At 36.9% G+C, this 22,892-nt stretch overlaps 1 protein-coding gene across 1 annotated transcript in view; it reads left to right on the top strand.

Moving 5' to 3' along the window:
• The window catches only part of LOC132152750 (vertebrate ancient opsin-like), a 405,745-nt gene that overhangs the window by 293,124 nt on the left and 89,729 nt on the right, over positions 1 to 22,892 (top strand). The gene's annotated exons all lie outside the window — the stretch shown is intronic.

Below are 22,892 nucleotides of genomic sequence, written 5' to 3'. Positions count from 1 at the left end.
CTTGAATAAATGTATATATATACATATATATATATATATATATATATATATATATATATATATATATATATATATATATATACATTTAGAATATACATATATATATATAAGTTGGTGTCCAATAACTTGGTAGGAAAGGTCACACCAACCTCACCCTCTCCTGTCAAAGGTCTGTTACTAGCACCCATTAAAAATAACAAGGAGCCCAAATGACTGCTTGCGACACTCCTTTCTGACTGAATTGGGATATCGTTTTGGTGCAGAAGAACCCCACAATTGTAATTTTTTACCATGAATAACAATCTGTGTTATTCATGGGAAAGTTTGTGGCACAGAGTTTGCTGTAGAAAATTTTGTATTAGATGCAAGCAGGACAATGGCTCTTCAGGATGGGAAGAAGCTTACTGGTCGCCTTTATCAACTGAGTGATAATGTTGACCTTGCTAGATGTTGTCAAAGTCAGCAAGACAATCAACTCAGCAAGAAGCAGAGTTTCTGGAGCTGTTAGTGTTCACTGAGAAACGGCTGCATTAACTGACTTGCTCAAATGACTATATCAATGACTGAAAATGGCTAGTAGAATGCCAGTCTTACACTTATGTTGCTATCCTTATGTTGTAGTTTTAAGTGCCTGCATAGTGTTTTTAAAATCTTTTCTGAGGTCAGTGTTCATCAGGAGAGATTTCATTCGTAAGATCAGAACTCTAAAACACTTTCCAAAGTCTGAGCCAACAGTTTTATACTGAAAGTCACAATATTCTACAGTATTACCATGAGGTTAATGATGATGATCTGTTGCTAGACAGGACCTTGCTTTTTGCAGTTGGCTTCATCTTCATATTTTGGGCTAAAGTGGTTTTGTTTTTGAAGTTGTCCTTCATGGCCTTCACAGTCTGTGGCTGTAGGTGACTTCAACTGAACGAGGAGCTTAAACCCCTTAATTGGTATGAACTCATTCCAATATGTCATAATCTCACAGATTGATTTATGACTGCTTTCAAATGTCCTCATAAATTTAAAGCTATAAGTGTATTAAGGTCCTCCCAAACAGTCCTCATCAAACAAACAGCAAAGAACACTTAAACCTGACTTTTGAATGTTTTGTCCTTTTTTTAGAAGAGAAAATGTTACAGAGACAGGCTTGATTAAATGTCAGATATTTTTGAGTGCCGCTGGCCCCATGGGAAACCAGACATGATTCTGTGACTACTGAATATTTCAAGTCACTAAAATTGATAATTTAATGACTGACTTTTAATAAAATTAAATGACAAATTTAAGTGACAAAAAATTTAAGTGCTGCCAAAGTGTCAACTGCAGTGATTAGTTCATTGCACCTTTTCAGCCACTTTGTACTAAATTGCACTTTGTTACTAATGAAAAAAATCAAGCTGAAAATCCCAAAACTCCCAAAAATTATGTTGTGACACTTTGAATGTATGTATACAAAGATTATTTTTGTCATAACTATGGACATATTTTTACAGTGTATTTCCTCTACATTGAATTTTTCTAACAGTTAATGTAAAAGAAAGAGAGAAAGAAAGAAAGAAAGAGAGAAAGAAAGAAAGAAAGAAAGAAAGAAAGAAAGAAAGAAAGAAAGAAAGAAAGAAAGAGAAAAAAACTCCAAAAATTATCATGAACTCATTACTCATCAAGTAACTAATTTAAGATTCAAATTCAAACATTACAATTCCTCAAATGGTCACAAATTACTATCCCATGGGGTATTGTTTTTAAACCTATGAAACAAAAATAAGAATAACTAATCATGATTCATGTCATGATGTTTTTCAGTTCATTTGTAAAGAAAGAAAACAAAATAAGGGACAAAAAAATAATAAAAAAACATAAATTATTGATTTGAACAGCATACATTTCAGTTACCAGGCTTGTTTTATGATCCTTGATAACTACGAAGACTTGTTTTCTCCAAAATTCATAATTCAGGTTTGGTGTTGATGAAGGGATGCTTGAGCTTTACAGTTGGGGCTTTGGGATACATAAGGCAAATGGATGTGAAACACTTGTTTAAAACATGGTATTGAGTCATTTTTGTCTTTGTACTTTACATTGCTCATGCTCAGTTCAGCCATTATGTGAAAAAGGAGTCCTTACATCAGTTGGTGCATTTGAGCATAAATTCCACCAAAGAGCAAAACTTTATGTATATAAAAAAAAAAAAAAACAGCAGTTGAGCATATTATGGGAACCACCATAAATACTCCCCAAAATATTTATATTACTTTCCTTCCTATTTAATTTGCCACCTACTCCTCTTATCTCCAATAGTCTGTCCCTTTCATTCCTGATTTCAGTTTTTCCACTGGCTAAACATGGCTTTCTAATCAATGTGCATCTGTCCCTGAACTTACTTTTCAGTGAAGAGTGTCAACATTGCATTGATATCTTGTTATCCTCCAGCCCTGATGAGCATCCATCACAGAGCAGCCCTTAAAACCTGCCAGTTCCCCCATTACATATATGCTGCTTGGCCATCCGAACTTTCCCTGATGTAACTGTCAGGGTGTATCAGATGTTTCCCCGATGTACCAGTAATAATGCATTGTTCCCCTGTGCCGCTCATGACTTGGGTAATTGGTCGGCATTAAGGATCACACACAAAGATTACTGCTTGCAATGTGTGCTTTGAAAAAGGATCAGAATACTTTTATGTAAGCCAATCTTTAAATTGCATTGCATCACTCAGTCTTAAAAAGGTTTGTTTGGCAGATGTTTTTGCTTTATTCTAAAGAGAAGAGAAATGAGGTCAGCAGATGCATTTAGTTCTGACCTTTCCAATCCCATCATGACTTCTTTGTTATGAGACTAATATATAGCCAGTGGTAGAGATCCTCCTTTGAAGATGTTTGCGAAACAGACGTCTGACTAACTCAGGTTTGGATCCAGATTGAGAAACCATGTGTTTCTTGTGTAAAACAACTGGCACACAACTTGTTTTCCTATGAAGCATCTACGTTTATGAAAGAGTCCAAAAGTGAGAGAAAAACCTATAATTAGCACATAGCGAATTTGTGTTTGAATGCTTAGTGAACTGTGAATGCAACAGTAAAATGGATCATAGCCCTCTGTAGGCTGCACATATGTCGATTGCAAATGATAATTTGGATATGACCCTGTTGCATATTCAGATTTTAATAGCCTATGGCAGTCCACCATGGGGCTTTTCTAGTGCAAAAAAAAAAAAAAAACCCACACATAAACCAAACCGCTACTTTCACTCCGGATATGCTCTCATGAGGGAAACATCTGACATAATGGTTTTGGATTTGTGGAACATGGAATCAGTTAAATTCTAAACACTTAAATAAATACGACTGAACAGACAGAAACAACATCTGGTAGGTGAATCTGGTAAAACAACAAGTGTTTAAAAATCACCTATGACTGTGGAAAATTCAATTCATAAATGAGCTGTTTCTCAATAATTAGTCGGACATAGCACCTGCCTCTGTCTGGAGGCATTTCACTGTTGTAAAATCTCTGAATTTGGGTGCTATGGCTGAAAATGTAGGGGCTGTAAAACACTGATTTCCCTGAGGTGTGTTTGAGAAGTCTGCAAGAGGGCTGAACACATTGTTGTTGTGGCCCACAGCTTTATCAGCCTCATCAGTCAAGATGACAAAAAACACTAAGGCAGCCAACTTCATACAGACAGAAGACAGTGTTTTTTGACGTGTTTGTCTAAAATCTTTAGTCAGAGGAGCTTTTGTAGTCAGAAAATACCAATGGCATCTGATTTTTACAAACCCTATCCAAACCACTTCCATGTGTGGTTTTAAAAATAATTTTTTTGGAATGAACTTCAGTCTGACTGGATTTCAAGTCATTTTTTCTGCACTCTAAAAATGCTGGGTCAAAAACAACCCAGTTTGGCTCATTTTTGCAACTCAACACTGGGTCAAAAAAGAGAAAAACCTAGCACCAGTTTGTTCTGACCCAGCTCAGTTGGGTTAAATGTTTGACCCAACATGTTAGGCTTTATTCAACTCATTTATTGTTTAAAAATTCTCTGATTCTGAATCAGATTCTGACTCTGAAAGACTCTGATTCTCCGCTGCCTGTCCCGATCTCTGCTTGTTTCTGGTTACGATTCTGGTTATTCCCTGACAAACCTGACGCCATTCCTGATTTCTGCCTGTCTGAACATTCTGTTTAATAAATGCTGCACATGGATCCGAACGCCTCTGACTCCTCGTTACATAGAAAGAGAGAATTTTTTTTTTTTTTTTTTTAAATAGTTTTTCTTTTTCTTCACATTTTCTCTCACCAACAAATACACTACTAACACTACAGCCAAACCATCAGGCTGAGTGTCACCAAGAAAAACAGACCGAAAGTTGGGAATAAACTGTGTATTGTAGTGAATCAACAGGACAGTAACCTTTACGTTTACAGTGTTTTTAAACACTCCTCTCATGTGCCATTCTCTGTTGTTCAACCTAGCATCCTTATCCAACCATCTCAACTCAACCTTTAGGTTGAAAAAGTAAAACATGCAGTGTTGTCTTGAGCTTTGTATGAAAATTTTCTCTCATTGTGTGCTAACTCATGAATATATAAAATTCCACTCATGTTCTCTCATGTGCTTCAGGAGTTCAGTACAAGAGAAATATACCATAATGGACATGAGCTGATGGATTTTTTTTTTTTTTTTCTGGACTCTTACATCTTTCCCAAAGCAACTTGTTTAGATACATTGGCTTTATACTAAACTATTTGTACAAACGGATCAAATTTCATCACTGAATGACATTTGGTCTGAAAGACTGGATTTAAAAACAAATCGGATTTATGTGCACAGGTCAAGCCTAAAGGTCCTTTTAAACATTTTTTTAGATGTATTTAAAACATTCATCTCTTTTGCATGCAGCTTAACACAGCCTTGCAACCAGGCTTAAGCAGCATCTGTTACTAAAACAGTGGACAGATTTTACTCAGAAAGCATTATGATCTATTACTGGCTCATGCAAGCTGAAGACAGATTGTGCTTTCTAAAACAAATAGCAAACCTATGCTCATCACATCAAAGATGTTCAGATTTAATTAAAGCGATGTTCTCCAAAGAGCGAATCATCAAGAAGTACCATTTATAATACAACAATACAAATAATAGTATCTTAATTTAATCTTTTGTAATCTGTTTAGTGGACTCGTATTTTCTTTGTGATTGATTGTAAAATGTTTGTACAGAGCAATTTGTACAACGTAACTGGTGAAGAGATCCATCATTCAAAAATATTTCATAATGACAAATCTGATCTACCGTTGTGCTAATTTCTGTCTCAGAAAATGTATTTTTATAAAACAAAAAAAAAGACAGAAAAAGAAATATATTCCTGTACAAGTGCACTGCAATTATATCCCAAGACCATGTTAATAGCTGAGCATGCAACAGAAAGAGTTGAAATATTTTAAAGATACATTTACGTAAATATGCTACATATGAAAAGAATAAAGGCCTGTACACACCAATAACGCTAACTTTATTAGTGTCAATACCCGTGTATAACTTTCTGTTTAATATAAAGTCCACGCTGCAGTTTTGTCATTTGCTGCTTTAAATGCTCAAGCTCTTTAAAGTCAGGTGAATTCTGATTGGCTGTCAATAATTTTCACCTGAAAAAAAAAAAAAAAAACTAAAAGTTCTGGAAGTGATTCCAACAATATTGTTCCTCTGTGTAATTTTCATGATAGCTGTCATGTGGACTATTCTTTTGAATTTAGAATGATTATTATATCTATATAATTACCATTATAGTTACAGTATCATCCTTGGTGTGAATAGGTCTAAATTAAATAAAAATAAAATAATTAAATAAAATAAAATAAAATAAAATAAAATAAAATAAAATAAAATAAAATAAAATAAAATAAAATGAAATAGTTAAAGAAATGTTAAATACTCTCAAGGTGAACATGTTGTCAAAATGTGTTTTGTAGTTCAAAAAAGAGTCTTGTGAAACTGATGAGTGTTGTTCATGATTGCATTGAGCTGTAATCATCTCCAGACACTTTTAACTGATGCCAGCTCATATGTCTAGTTGTTACATCTACTGACCTCCATGCAATGATATCTCCACCCCAGCAATATGAGTTGTGATACGTTTCATGCGTCTCGATGTAGAAATGCGTCTCGATGTAGGGTGTGTCATAGGAGAAAAACCTTGTGCTGCAACTGGCTGTAGCTGTTGGCTAGTGATAGAAAACTCAAATAAATGATGCACTGTACATTATGTCGTTTTTATGTTATTACCCTCCGCAAACTTAAATTTATTTATATCAAACTTAAGTTATTGCTGAACTACAAATTATTACTCTTCTGATTAATAAGAAAAAACAACCAAATAAATGAAAAAAAAATCAAACAAACAAATGAAGACGTGTGTCCTCCCCACCTGCTGGATTTATGCTGGTCTGCATGTCTGATTATGTATATATTCTGATGTCAGGTTGTACAACAAACAAAAAAAGATTACTTCCATTAATTTATTTATTTTTAGAATTAATATTAGTTATGCGAGCAGCTCTTTTATTATTTTTGTGTAATACTGTAAGAATTTTAAAGGATTTAACATTTTATCTGTGTATTGTATAAACAAAACTAAGGAATATAAAAAAAGAGTAAAGAAAAAGTGGAACAGTATAGACTTTAGGCCACCAATGCCTTAAGATTATGTGTGTGTACATAAACGTGTATCTGAATTTAATGACTAGCTGATAGTCTTTGAGCAGAGAATATATATGTATAGTATAGTATATATGACACTACATATGACACTACATCATTTTAATAATGCTCATAATCTCAAAACAATCTCAAATCTCAGAATCATCCTCTTTTCTGTATTTCCACAGCAAGTATAAATTGTGCCTGCAAACCCAAGAAACTGACGCTTTTTCCTGTCACAGTGTGTAAATCTTCTGATGCTGTGTAATTTGATGTTGTATTAATCGTATAATCTGTAATCATATAATAAAGGTCATCAACTCTTCAGTGTCTTCTGCAAATAATACCACAATCAAACATGCTCTCAACACAATAAATAACTTGAAGACACATTGTAGAATGATACGGTTATTGGTGTGGTTCAATACAGTTTCTAAGTTCACTAAGGTTGCAAAACACTTTGTGTAATTTATCAGCGATGTACTGTACCTTTTCCAAAATTTAAGATATGAATTGGATATAAATACCATAGCGGTATATGTTTACAAGCTTTAATGGATGGGGCAAGTATATGTGATGTGTCATATCGGGAACATGATTATTATGTTTTTTGCTTGGACCAGAAAAAACTTTTAGAGAGAAGCAGAAGGATATTGATTGATCTTTCAAACTAACACTGTACATTTATTCATAGGTGATTACTTTCCTCCCTCTCACAGCAAATATGACCTGAAGTACATGAAGGTTTTGATCTAAAATGGCTCGCAAGATTACTGAGGAAAATGCTCACTCAAAAAATATTCTGACATCTAAGCAGTTTTGCCTCCCTAAATGTTCCAGATGAAACTTTTGACTGATGCCTCTAAAGCCTCGTTCAGACTGTCAGGGCATATCCTATTTTGTGCATATCCGGATGGAATCTGATTTGAATAACTGGCTGTCCACACAGTGTATCGCAACAGTGTGTCCATAAGAACTCTTTAGTTTTACTGAATGTGCGTTAGTTATTATGGTAACGCTGTTGCATTGTTATGCCTGCGCTAAACACACCAATAGGGAAACGCATGGCGAACATAGTTCTAGGCAGCTCTCTTGACCGCATTACAGTTCCATATCACTTCGCATAGTTTCATGTAATAATATTCAAGCAGTTTGCACAAAAAGGTGTTGTCAGTGCTGTCCTGACAATTTATCAGTTAGCCTATATAGTGTAGCAACTTAAAGGCTACACATGACATTTCTCACTAGCGAGGAGACAACGCTGTGAAGAGAATCAAAGATGTAGCCTAATTCACACAAGCTCTCTCTCTCTCTCTCTGTGTGTGTATCTGTCTCTCTCACTCTCTTTCTTATAACTTAATTAATAACTGCATTAGAATGATATCAACGGCTCAAGCCTCCATTACCAGCTTTAAAATGACAAAAGAGGCATTGGATGAGATGCGGAAGAAATAATTATCCGCTTAGCGTTGTGGCCGCATCACCACCTCAAGTGTGCATTATTTTTCTAATAATTCAATGGCCCGGAGTCAATTATACATATTTTTCCCCCTTCAAGCGTTGTAGAAAAACATATATGTGCATGCAAACACACATACACATCAAGTGAGCTCGGAGATTAAATGACACTAAAAGGTTTCAGATAGCATGTGTTCAAGAGAAGAAAACCCATCAAACACTTGTCTTCAGCAAGCTATTCTGAGTTCAGACAGTGCTTAAAGCATCGCCAAAAGTAAAACTAGGAATGTGTCCTTTCCATTTATCCCTGAACTTTACTGGCTTGGAATACTCGTACATCAAATGAGCAGTCTGGAGCCAAAACATCACAAACATCAAAGTTTCGGAGGATGTCACCTAACCACCTTGTTAGTGACTGAAAAGAAAAGACAGAGAATATGTGAAACACTGGATCGTGCATTTATGCTCCTACCCCCAAAGCATCTGGATATCAGAAGAAAAAAGGCAGCGGAGGAGGAAATGGTAAGGTGGATTAGCACTGTCTAGATCTGACCAGAGGACATACATTTTAAAGAGGCCATCTGCATTCACATAGGCTGCCTCTAAGTTATATCATCAAAAAAAATTAAAAAATAATAAAAATGAATAAAAAAAAATATATAAAAAAAAATAAAAATGGTAATATGGAGGGTAAGGAGCCAGTAAAGAGATTTTACACTGAGCCAGTCAACTAAGAGATTTTACACTACCCATACATTGTTCTGAGACATGGTCAACAATCAGAATGAAGATGAAGACCCAATTTCAACTCAGAGACAGCCTGCAACAACCATGACTCAAAAACAGAGATGAGGTGCAGCCGTTTAGAAGTGAAACAGGATGATCAACATGATGACAGCAAATCAAGCATAGGCAGGTCAAGTGAGTCGGACTTGTGTAGAATTTGACACACCTTTGCTCATGGATGCTCAATTCTTCAATTAGGTTAAGGTAATCACCTGCAACATATACGTCATGTGACCATTTAAGACACTTCATAGTATTGAATATGCACCTGTAGTGTGCTTCAAATCTACAAATATATAGTTAAAACATTTACTATAAAATGTATTAATTCAATGAATTCTTAACAAATGTAAGTACACTTTTCAAAGTGTGCTTTGTAATAATTTCACATTAAAAGTTTTACTTTTCCTTTCAAATAGTTATGCTTAATCATTTTTTAATATAAATAAGTGCACTTATTTTGATGTTGTGGTGACTAACTAAAGTACATGTAAAGAACTTAACAATAATTTAGTGTATATTGTAGTGTGTTATTCAAAATTAAATTAAAAGTACAGACCTAACCTTTACCCTAACCCCAACTATTGTAATAACAATTAATTATGCATAATTGCAAGCAAGTAACCCTAAGCCAAACCCTAATCCTAACCCCAACCATATAGTAAGTATAGTTAATTAATATTATGCAGTGCTTAAATGTATAATTACACTCTAACAAGGAAACCTTAAAATAAAGTCTAACCTTAGTGTACCATAAATGATCGGCATTACATTCAGCAGTACACTCATATATTTCATCTAAATGTTCAGATAACTGCATTTTATGTAAATTTTGGACTACAATATTTTAATATAATTGTCATTACCATGCAATTAATGCACAAAAACATTGCATTCAGTTAGTGCTAATATAAACTAAGCAGTAAAACTAATTTGCAAATGAATTCACAAGAACAGAGTTTCAAACATTTCAGCTGCAACTATCCTGAGCTTTAACTTCAACAGATGAAGATATCAAAAAGTCCTGTTGTAAAGAGCCTCCAAAAACATCTAACCCTACAAAAACATCTGCAATAATATTACGAGAGAGAGAGAGAGAGAGAGAGAGAGAGAGAGAAACTAGGACAGATCATAATAAAACGCCCAGCTTTCCCCTGTGGTTGCTAGTTAACCACTTCAGCTGTTATTTTGATTTTTTGAGAATTAGGCATATGCAATATTGGACCCACCGGTGGGTCCCCAGAGTTGATGTGGTTAAAGTCCCAGATAACACAACACTGCCAATGTGGCACTGCCACCTCATTTCTTGGTGCCTTTACGGCATCTTACTAATGAAGAGAGCAGAGTGTTTCTCCCTATTAAAGTCATGGAAAATAAGGCACTTGATTTTGATTGTGGTTTTGAGAGGCAAATGAATGCAGTATGTTATACTGCTCTTGTAGGAATCTCAGACCAGAGCTGAAATATAATGCAATAATAATAATCCATCAAAGACATTATTGGCTTTTGTGATTCCAGTCTCAATAATCTCCAGTCAAAGTAATGTCTGACACTGTACATCAAGAACAGATGTTCCTGCACAACACCTGATCAAATCACACTAACACAATGAACCATGTTGACTAGCTCCTTATAAAAGGCAAAGAAAAAGTTACTGTGGCAACTTCAAGGCCATTGGCCATTTTAGGCCATTTTATTCCCAGGGAAAGCATGAACTGATTAAATGTATACAACTTTTATTTTTGGACACTTTTTCCACTTTGGATAACTGAATAACTGCCAAATATATGCATAACATTTTCCAAAAATGTCCATGTAGTGAGTATGGACTTTTATTTGAAATGTTTTCTTTAAACATCTTATTAATCAACTATTATTAAAGCTATTGTACAGCACTGTAATATGAAGGTAAACATTTTATGAAGTTGTTTTTGTATTATTCACATTATGTTTTTGTCAATATTTACAAAAATATATATTTTTTAATTGTATATTAATTTAAATATATTTTTATTTTTACTTTAAAAAAAAGTCTCATTTGTATTATTTATTAATAAAAATTTTCTCCAGGATGATTTATTTATTTCAAATTAAGACATATCTTTTTTAAAGTTTTACTTTAAATGAACAATAATAAGAATAAAAAAGCATTAATGGAAAGCAATAACCTATCCCACATGGCCAGCAAAGACTCAAGGTCTACGTATTCGTCTAGTGGTTTAACGCAAACAGTTAACATGGAAAATACATAAAACTGTCATTTAAAGTAATATTTATGTTCTTTAAAAGATTTGTAGTATTTGAATTTCCATGTGGAACACTGGACCTATACAGCTGGTACACATACCAAAATTTTAGATCAATCGTCAAAGATAAACTAGGCCTATATCTGATATCTTCAGAATAGGCAACGAGGCTGGGTAATATCCCGAGTCACCACAAGACAATATCCTAAGGCTTCTGTTTACACCAGGCTGCTGTCTACATTAAACAATGAGAGCAAGTTTTAAACTGAAAAAGTTTTACGAAAAAATATTGCAACACATTGGGAATACGTATGTGGCTGAGTACAGCAGGTTCCACTTAAACTATTAAAACTAATGGAAAACCAATCAGTGGCATAGAAGCATTTTTTTTTTTACACTTAAAAGCCATAGTTCTATGTTTTCATTGAGTTTTTGTTTTTGTAATCAATAGCCTATCACAAAATGTAGATGCATCTAAATTTAGACTTAACAGATAATATACTTGTCAACACTGCTTATCATTATTGTGAAATGCACTGTAGAATCTTCCCACAGAGACCAAGAAAATGTTGTTAGTTTACAATCCAGAAATTGATTCAAAAGAAAATGCATGTTCACCCAAAATGCATGGATTTCATTGGTCATGTTCATAGAGTAAAGTGTGTTGGAATATCTCTGAGATTAAGGTTTCGGAGTCAAGACACTGAGTGGATATATTTGTGACACAAGCAGTGAAGAATGTCAATTGTCATGAAAAACTATGCCAAAATCAAAGAAACAATGCAATTTACAACTTGGCACATCTTTCTCAGTTACCTGCTAACTAGACATAAATAATTTACTGTATAACACATCCAATGCAGCAGGTGCATTAGATTAGTAAAATTTAATCACAAACTGGAAATAAATAAAAAAACTGCAAGTGAAAATAAAGTGATGTGACAGCCAAGTACGGTGATCCATACTCAGAATTTGTGCTCTGCATTTAACCCAATCAAAGTGCACACACACAGCAGTGAGCACACACACACACACACACACACACACACACTGTGAACACAAACCCGGAGCAGTGGGCAGCCATTTATGCTGCAGCACCCAGGGAGAAGTTGGGGGTTCGGTGCCTTGTTCAAGGGCACCTCAGTCGTGGTATTGCCAGTAGAGGTCTTCACGGGTCCAAAAATTCATGCCCAAACCCGAAAAAGACCCGCAATGTAATACACCGAACTGACCCAGACCTGTCCATTATTTCAAAAGCTGGAAGTGGACCCGTGTAGATCCGAGAAATGCCTACCCGATCCTGACCTGGACCCGTCTATTATTTGAAAGCTGGACCCGAACCCACTGGGAAGACACAGACCCGACTGGACCCGATTGTCATATATTCCACCTTAAATTGCTATTACAAGTCAATAAACCTGTTGTGAAAAACACAGCTTTTTGTCTTAACTAATTTAAGGAGCCGTAGTCTCTCTTCCTTGTAGCTGACCACCAGTGATGCATTACAATCCTCCGACAAGAAAGTTATCCATGTTATTCCTCTCTTTATTCCAAGTCCAAACTTAATCCACTAATTATAATAAATATAATAAATATTCTTGATGTTTGCATTGCATTCTATGCATTTAAAAAGTAAAAAAAAAACTTTTCTAAAAAAGGAAACTTAGTTGTTCATTTTAAGAGACCCAGGAGTCTTATTTTCTCTTGCATAATTAATATTGCACTTTAATTAAGCAAAAACACATTTTTTCCGATTATTCGATTAATCGATGGAATTTTTGGTAGAATACTCGAGTAGAGCTACAGCCCTACTCGAGTTAACTTGCATAATGACTTCGACTGTTTGCCCTTTTGAAAAATGCTTTGTTTGAGGACTTTGTATTTATTTGTAGATCTTGTTTTACATTTGCGGATCATGAGGACTTTGTTTGCTGATTTTTTATCTATTTGTAGATTGTGTGTTGTGTTTACAAGTTGTAATATCTATTTATGACTTTTAGTCTGTCCATTTTCAATGGTTTTGGCATCATTTTACCCCCATACATCTAGTTCATGTATAGTCAGACGCAGCTGTCATATCGCGCGTCCTGTAACAAATCTGCTGCATCTGCGCACGGAAGTTATCAGTCTAAATGTTCTGCAAAATCAGTAAACGGTGAAAACCAATACTAGATTTCATTTAAAGTCCAACATTTGAACACTAACTTTGGACATAAATGAACTTGTTAAAAATAAAGTATCCTATTCAAAATGGGTAAGTTCATATATTTGGAGTAAAGTTGAATTGAACTGATGCATCATCCATACAGCGCTCCGGACCGCGCGCCTCATGACGAGCTCGACGCACCGCCACAGAAACAAGAATGAGATGCATTCTGACATAACTGTGGCATTAAACTCAGTCAGTGAGGGCTCGTTTAAAATACTGCACATATATAGGCCATTCAGTTTATTGTTAAAGGGATAGTTCACCCAAATAGCAAAATTATGTCATTAATAACTCACCCTCATGTCGTTCCAAACCCGTGAGACGTTTATCTTGTGAGCACAGTTTAAGATATTTTAGATTTAGTCCGAGAGCTCTCAGTCCTTCCATTGAAGCTGTGTGAACGGTCTACTGTCCATGTCCAGAAAGGTAAGAAAAACATCTTCAAAGTAGTCCATGTGACATCAGAGGATCAGTTAGAATTTTTTGAATCTGAATTTGAATTTTTATCTGGTTCGCGAACGAATTATTCGATGTAACCGGATCTTTTTGAACCAGTTCACCAAATCGAACTGAATCGTTTTAAACGGTTCCCGTCTCCAATACGCATTAATCCACAAATTACTTAAGCTGTTAACTTTTTTTAATGTGGCTGACACTCCCTCTGAGTTCAAACAAACCAATATCCCGGAGTAATTCATGCACTCAAACAGTACACTGACTGAACTGCAGTGAAGAGAGAACTGAAGATGAACACCGAGCCGAGCCAGATAATGAACAAAACATAGGCTCGTTCACGAGTCAAGAACCGGTTGCATCGGTTTTCGGATCACCAGTACTTCTTTCGGACAGTTCGATTCAATAAACTGGTTGAAGAAAACGGTTCACCGGTTCTTTTGCGCTCGACGTAATGGCATCCTTGGCGATGATTGCCTTTGATTCAAGCCTTCGGTTTACCCGCGCTCATAACAATAGCACAGAATCAGTTCAGAATCAATCACCGAAAGAATCAGTTTGGTTCAGATGCTCTGTGTGTCAGTCTGCTTCACACTGAATCACACATGCGCAGTATCATCAGCTCCTCGGTCCTCGAATCAGACGCGTCTGACAGAAACGGTTCGTGACTCGAGAACGAGTCAGTCTGTTGTTCGTTATCTGGCTCGGCTCGGCTCGGTGTTCATCTTCAGTTCTCTCTTCACAGCAGTTCAGTCAGTGTACTGTTTGAGTACATGAATTACTCCGGGACATTGTTTTTTTTTAACTTGTTTGAGGGAGTGTCAGCCACACTAAAAAAGTTAACAGCTTAAGTCATTTGTGGATTAATGCGTATTGGAGACACTAACCATTTAAAACGATTCAGTTCGATTTGGTGAACTGGTTCAAAAAGATCCGGTTACATCGAATGATTCGTTCGCGAATCGGATATCACAAACTGCTTTGTTTTGAACTCTCTCTCACAACAGACACGGAAGAGAAGACAATGCTGAATAAAGTCGTAGTTTTTGCTATTTTTGGACCAAAATGTATTTTCAATGCTTCAAAAAATTCTAACTGACCCTCTGATGTCACATGGACAACTTTGATGATGTTTTTCTTACCTTTCTGGACATGGACAGTATACCATTCACACAGCTTCAATGGAGGGACTGAGAGCTCTCTGACTAAATCTAAAATATCTTAAACTGTGTTCCAAAGATAAATGGAGGTCTTACGGGTTTGGAATAACATGAGGGTAAGTTATTAATGATATAATTTTGCTATTTGGGTGAACTATCCCTTTAAAGTGCAATGAGATACCTTACATCTTCAGACGATGTACGTCTTTTTGTGGATGGAGATTTTGTCAACGGCTGAAACTATGTATTTTACATGCATCACATTATAGTGCGGTGTGCATGAAAATAATTACAAGGCGGCAGAGCGCACTTATCATCTCACGTTGTCCTTCTACGTCATCACCACATAGTAAGTGTTATAAGTTAAGTGGTCTTTAAGAGAAGGACTAAGTGAGATCCACCATGGATGATAAGTTCGCTCTGCCGCCTTCTTATTATTTTGTCTTTACTTTTAAATTGTAATGCCAAGAAAGAGTTAATCTCTCATTTATGAGAACAGCGCTTTGCCCCGTATCAGCCTTTAAATGTGTGGGACACCAACTCCTCTTTTTCTATCTCTTTCATTTCATGGATTTAACAAGTTATCCGAGTCAAAGCGGACAAATTCATCGACTACAAGCCTGCATCCTCCTGCGCTCGCGCGCGGTGTGTGTGTATGTGTGTGTGTGTGTGAAATGTGGTGCTGAAGTGAAATAGCTGGCCAGTTTGATAGCCGAATTATAATAAGCCGCCTAATAAAAATAAAAATAGTAGTTCTTATTATTATAATCTAATACATTAATAGGAAAATATCAACATATCATTTTGATTATCGACAGAGAAATCTGCTTATCTCAATATTTCTGACTATCGTCGATACACGATACCATCGTCTATCGGCACAACCCTAGTGTGAAATCACACATGTGGATTGCAATAATATTTCTCTACAATGAAAATGGGCCTATGGGTGAATATGACTGACCCTCTGACAGTCATGTTATGAATCAGCAGTAAGTACTTTCAAGAGTAATGATAGTACCAATACCATGCTATAATTGATCATTAAACTTTAAAATTAGGTTAATAAAAAAAAAAAAAGTTTGAAATCCCTGCTCTTGAACAGTGGTTCACTATTGAACTGACAGCAACATACTCTGAACATTTTCAGATTTCATCTCTCTCTGAATCTCTGCAAGTTTATATGAGGTATTGGATCTGACTTAAAATCCACAAACACACACTGCACACAATTCAAATGTTTCTCATGATCTTTCATCAGAGCCACATTTCTTGTATAAACCAGAAAGCAAAGCAAAGTATAAAGCTTAGCTAAATAATAATAATAATAATAATAACAATATATACTCTCTTTCTTTTGAATACTGAATGGCAGTCCTGCATGAAATAAAAGAGACTGTCACAGAGAATCTGAGACAATAAGGTCCCTTGATAGCCAAAGTGTGCACTTTCTTGTTTTGTGTGGTTTGCATATTATCTTTGCTCTGCTGGTCAGAAATGAAAGCCTTTAAATACTGTACAGTTAATGTGGTCTTCCAGTTTGATAAGTGAAATTAGTAATGACTCGATGGAGCATTCCACTTGAGAGTAACTTGCACGGTAGAACAAATCTGACATTTCCAATTTCCTCTCATTTAGCACTTAGAGGATTGGGATGGGTGTTGCTGAAGCAGCAGTGATTCTCATTATGTGGGGGAACCCTTTCATCCACACAGCCCAAACTGACAGGTGACCTTTCAATGTGTCACTTATCCACACTCTGTCTCATTCGTTCTGTTCATTTGGGCCTGGAGAAAAGGTGAGGAGATCCTCATCTCTGGCCAGGTCTTGTTTTGTAAAGCGCTCAGTTAAGATGAAAAAGTCTGATTTTAAATTCAGTCGGGACCTGTTCTGTCCCGTATGATTTATGCATGGCTGTTATCAGACAGGGAAAATTATGCTATTTTGATGTTGTCGTAATAATGATGCAATTACAGTAACTGTACTCATTTAACTGTTTTAACTCTCCCTGTCTCTTTCTATTAATCTGCTCCTTTATGAAATTCATGTAGAGTCAAATTTTGCTTTTGAGACCAGTTTGTAAAAAATATTATTAAAGTATTTAAATTAAAGAATATCTGATCATTTTGAGATCTTTTTGCCCCTTAAGACGTGTTAACACCATCACATATGAAACCTGTTACAGTAAATTAGCTTTTGCCGGATTTGCTATTGTGGTTAATATACCACATCTATTATTCACACATGCAATGGCTTTCCATCTTTTACCTATAGACCTTTGCTACAGTACCATTCACATATAAGATTAGAATCTTATATAGAATCTTTAATAGAATCAGTAACGATTCCAGTAATGTCAACTAATGTAATAATCCACTAAATCATTGCATCAGCTCCTTCAGGACTTTTGTGACTTGCTCAAACTCTTTGACAGCAGACTTCTCATGTCAGAGAATAATAATTCGCTAACATTTTCAAACTGTTAAAAACATACAGATTCATTCACTCACTCACAGTACAGAGCTCAAACGGAGCATGGAACTAGTTATGTCCAAAGTCGTGAGTTTAATTAGATACAATATTTAAATAAATACAATGCATACTATAAATTAGTTATGCTCCGATTGATCGGCTACCGAACACAATTGGCCGATAATTGCTTTGGGATGATTGATCGGTGGTCTCCAAAAAGGCCTGCCGTGAGAGGTATGGCATGACATGTAGCAGCACCGTCCCAGTCTCTGTCCAGCGCGGGTGAAATAATTATAATGCTTTAGGTGAGGTTCAATTCATATTTCTTCATTAAATAACTGATACAGTAATTTGAAAAATTTGTTTCTGTGAGACATAATTTCACAAACAGCATTAATGAATCACCGTGCACTCTCTTTCTCTCTCAAAATGCAAATGGCTTCAAATCACATCGTGTCTGCTCTATGAGTAAGCTGCACTCTGCATAGCTGACACAGGAATTGTCACTTGCACTATTCAAAGCAGTGTCGCATCATCACTAAAGTTTATATATTGCATTTTGTCTTTTTAATACTTGCCAGTGTTAAAACCATTCAACGCTTGCGTGCTTTCCTGAAGACCGCGTGTGCTCATGCACATTTTTTTTTTTTTTGCTGCGCTGCACGCACTGAATTAAAGTAACAGTGCATTGTTTGTTGTAAATATGAACATGCATTGACACAAAAAATTTAGTAATCAGTGAAAATGTGAAAGTCGTGACATTTGCGAAGTATGGTAACCCATACTCGGAATTGGTGCTCTGCATTTAACCATCCAAGCGCACACACACACAGCAGTGAGTAGGAAACACACACATACACCAGGAACACACACCCGGAGCAGTGGGCAGCTATTTTTTCCAGTGCCCGGGGAGCAATTGGGGGTTCAGTGCCTTGCTCAAGGGCACTTCAGCCATGGGTATTGTGGGTGGAAGAGCGCTGTTCATTACATTACATCATAAATGCATATAATTAAAGTCTACTGTGTTTCACAGCTAACACATAGGCTATGGTTTTTTGGCTATGTTTAAAGGAAAAGACCACTTTTAGATAATCATAGCATAAATCTAAATCATTTTAAAGTTCTTAATTAAAGTTTTTTATGAACCACAGGATTGCTTGGAGCACCCCTACTAAATGCACATGGTCAAGCGCTGAATGTTAAATGTATGCCTAGGCATGGCTATATCGATGAACTAGGAATTGTTCACCTTATACATCAGATTGAGATGCATTTCATTCTTTCTCTGCATTTGTAAAAGTAAAAATACATTTTTATATATATCAAAGTCTTCTACCATTTTTTATCTATGTGTGAAGAACACAGTACTTAGTACCTGTTCCATTATCTCATGTCTCATGCAACAGATAAATCTGAACTTCAGCATGATTTCTTTTTCTTACAAGTCATGAGGCAATGGCATTTTACAATGAAAGCTGAAGTAACGGTTCTTCAGGTAGCAGTTTTTGAATGTGTTTGTAATTTTAGCGCTACAGGAGATGTAGACAGTGATTTCTTTTGGGTTTCTCACACAAAGCAATCATTTGGAATATTCATCATTTTGGTTACACTTTATTTTAAGGTGTTATTAGGTACGTTTACATGAACACTTAGGTTGTCCATGTTAGGTTAGGTTAGGCTAGGCTCCCTCATGTTTTCCTATTCCCATATTTGGTCTCCCTGTTCCTGCTCCCTGATTGTTTCCAATTTGATCCAGGTGTGTCTTGTCTTCCCCTGATTAAGTTCTGCATTTAAGGAGTTCTTCACCCACCCCCCCAACCCCGCTATTATGGAGATTATGGCACACTTCATTGCCCTAACCCAGGGGTCTCCAACCTTTTTGTGAGTGAGGGCTCCCTGAAGGGATAAAATAGTCTTGAGGGCTACTTGTTTGATATAGGCACACACACACACACACACACACACACACACACAAAGTTTCAAGTTTTGAAAAATACAACAACAAACTGTAATATTGTTAAATATGACTATTGAATATATAATTACCGTAAATACCCGAATATAAGACTAAAAATAGCCTTTTTTGTCCTAAAAAATGGGGGGGTCGTCTTATATTCGCGATATATACATAATCACGGGGGGAAAGGGAGAAAGAACAACGGCATAAATATGAAATAGTGACTGAATGATATACTTTACATACTTGCATGTAAAATTAGAAAAGCAACATAATATCTGTGTTTAACTAAATTAAAACACTGCTCCTCTGCAGCGCGATACGCAGAGAGAACAAGAGAAGTGCGCGCACGAGACGCAGAGCGAGAGAGAGAGACAGAGAGGTGCGAAGAGCGAGAGAGAGAGAGAGGTGCGCGCACGAGACGCAGAAAGAGAGAGATAGAGAGACGTGCAGATTCTAAATATTTTAAATTATTGAATTATTTTATTATGTTTTAATGGTATATGAAATGTCACCAATAGTTATTTTCTCATTTTATGCCATTATCATAAAAAAAAAATGAAAGATTACAATTCAGGCTATTTATAGAACGTGCTCGGCGGGCGACTCAGAGACTCCACGCGGGCTACCAGGTGCCCGCGGGCACCATGTTGGAGACCACTGCCCTAACCCATAGGGATCTCCCCTTTGTCATGTATTGCCGCGTTTCCACCGAAATTACCCAGAACATTTGTACCAGGAACTTTTTTCCCCCCAGACCTGTTGCTTTCTGCGTTTCCACTGCGGTGTAAAGTACCGGGAAGATTAGGCAAATAGACTGGTGACGTAGGTCTGCGCGCGTTTCTCAATACAAAGTACGCTGATTTTGGACGTGCATTCTCGGTAGTTCAGACTTTGTGCATTTGACTCGAGAGTGTGATGTCCGCGACGACGCAAGTCCAGTAAATCTGCAAACAGCAGCGTACTTGATAACTTCAGTCAGCTGACCATGGCTACTGCTATTTTCCTCTCTGTATATTTACAATAAAATGAAATAGGATATCAAATACCACTGCCTCCTTTCTTTTTCAGTTAAGCATAATAACAGCTGCAGAAATGTAATTAGTTCAGGGATATGTGTATATATACAGCCATTACAATGAAACGAAATATTATATAGATTTGCCTTTTTTATTTTCATTTTAACATATAGATAAATTGAATACAGACCAAAGATAATCTGTTAGATTTACCCAAAACAAATTATATTTTATGTTTAACCACTAAAGAGACATCAGAGCCAGCGGCACACATCAGAAGGTCTAGCCGAGGTGAGGCTGCTTCTCGGCGGATAGATGATCACTGAGCTCCCGCTGGTCGCGTGGAGCTGACCGTCTCTGAGATCGGCGAAACACATTTTTAGATAGGCGCTGTCTTTATAAATAAACCACAGATTTGAGTTTTAAACAACTACATTCTCTCCTGAAATACTTTTAAAATTACATTTCATGACACAATAAAACAGTAATATTTTGAACATGATCCGAATAAATGGTGGTTGAACTCAATCAATGCTGCGTGAACTCAACTCGCTTTGGCTACTACAATTTTCCTCTCAGTATATTTACAATAAAACGAAATAGGATATCAAATACCACTGCCTCCTTTCGTTTTCATTTAAGCATAATAACAGCTGCAGAAATGTACTTAGTTCAGGGATGTGTGTATATATACAGCCATTACAATGAAACAAAATATTATATAGATTTGACGTTTTTATTTTTATTTTAACATATAGATAAATTGAATACAGACCAAAGAAAACCTGTTAGATTTACCCCGCAGCTGAATTATATTTTATGTTTAACCACTAAAGAGACATCAGAGCCAGCGGCACACATCAGAAGGTCTAGCCGAGGTGAGGCTGCTTCTCGGCGGATAGATGATCAGTGAGCTCCCGCTGGTCGCGTGGAGCTGACCGTCTCTGAGATCGGCGAAACACATTTTTAAATAGGCGCTGTCTTCATAAATAAACCACAGATTTGAGTTTTAAACAACTACATTCTCGCCTGAAATACTTTTAAAATTACATTTCATGACACAATAACAGTAATATTTTGAAAATGTCGATCCGAATAAATGGTGGTTGAACTCAACCAATGCTGTGTGAACTCAACCAATCAGGATGTTTAAAGTCCCGTCCCCGAAAGTTCCGGAACTTTGAAAAAGTACCACCTCGCCAGCAGGGACTTTCTGAGGCGCATTTTTTTACCCCAAACTTTATTTGGTTCCTGGTTCCTGCGGTGGAAACACACCGAGTACCAGGCCAAAGTCCCTAGTTCCTGGGTAAAGTTCCTGCGGTGGAAACGCGGCAACATGCCAGGGAGTTCAGCGGGCTCACTGCAGTGAGGGCTTCAGATGACGCCACCATCAACTACCATAATATCATTCCCTTGTGGATCTCCCAGACGCCACAGGACTAAGCTGGAGTAAAGGGATCCTTCGGTGTATGGAGAGTGTCCGGCCCTGAGCCAGAACCAGGCATTCCCAAGTCCGCCTGCTGTTCCTCAGTCAAGTCGTGGCCATTCCTCAGTCAAACCCGCCAGCCACTCAATGTTCACGTCCGCTGGCCACTCCATTGTCAAGAACACCGGCCGCGCCGTTGTCAAGCCCACCAGCCGCTCATCTCTCAATCCTGCCAGCCGCGACACTTACCTCTAGCTAAAGGAGGGGGATGAGGAGGAAAAGCCTGTTTTCCGCCCTCATCCTAGCCCCAGAGCTCGCTCCAGTGTCGGTTCCAGTCCCAGAACATGCTTCAGTGTAGGCTCCAGCCCCAGAGCTCGCTCCAGTGTTGACTCCAGCCTCAGAGCTCACTCCAGTGTCGGCTCCAGCCCCAGAGCTCTCTCCAGTGTCGGCTCTAGCCCCATAATCCAGTCCAAGGTGGGCTCCAGTTCCTGAGTTTAGCCCACGGAGGGCTCCTGTCCCCAAGTTTAGCCCAGAGAGGGCTCATATCCCAGATTTTAGCCCAGAGATGATTCCAGTACCTGAGTCTAGCACAGAAAGGGGGCTCTAACCCAGAGAGGGCTTCTAGTCCCAGAGTTTAGCCCAGAGTGGGAATGTCTTCCTCTATCATCTTGTTAACTGTGAACACAAACTGAGGGAACTAATGAGTAACAGTGGAAACCAATAGGAACATGTCTGGAAACCATGACAACGGATAATGTACAAGAACACAGGCAAACAGGAACAGGGAAAAGAATTAAAACGGAACCAAAAGTAAACAAACAGAAGGAGACTATTACAACAATAAAACTACAACACTTTGATCATAAAACTTAGCATTTAAATATCATTATTGTGAGGTATAGAGGACAACTGATATTTACATGGATTTATATTCAAGTGGTCTGTTTTACTCCTATAAAATCTCCTTTATATACACACCTATACAGTCTATAAAAAGGCACTAAATTTACATGCA

This window comes from Carassius carassius, chromosome 11, assembly GCF_963082965.1.
Source record: "Carassius carassius chromosome 11, fCarCar2.1, whole genome shotgun sequence".
Classification (NCBI taxonomy): Eukaryota; Metazoa; Chordata; class Actinopteri; order Cypriniformes; family Cyprinidae; genus Carassius; species Carassius carassius.
This window is presented reverse-complemented; position numbering and strand designations above follow the sequence as displayed.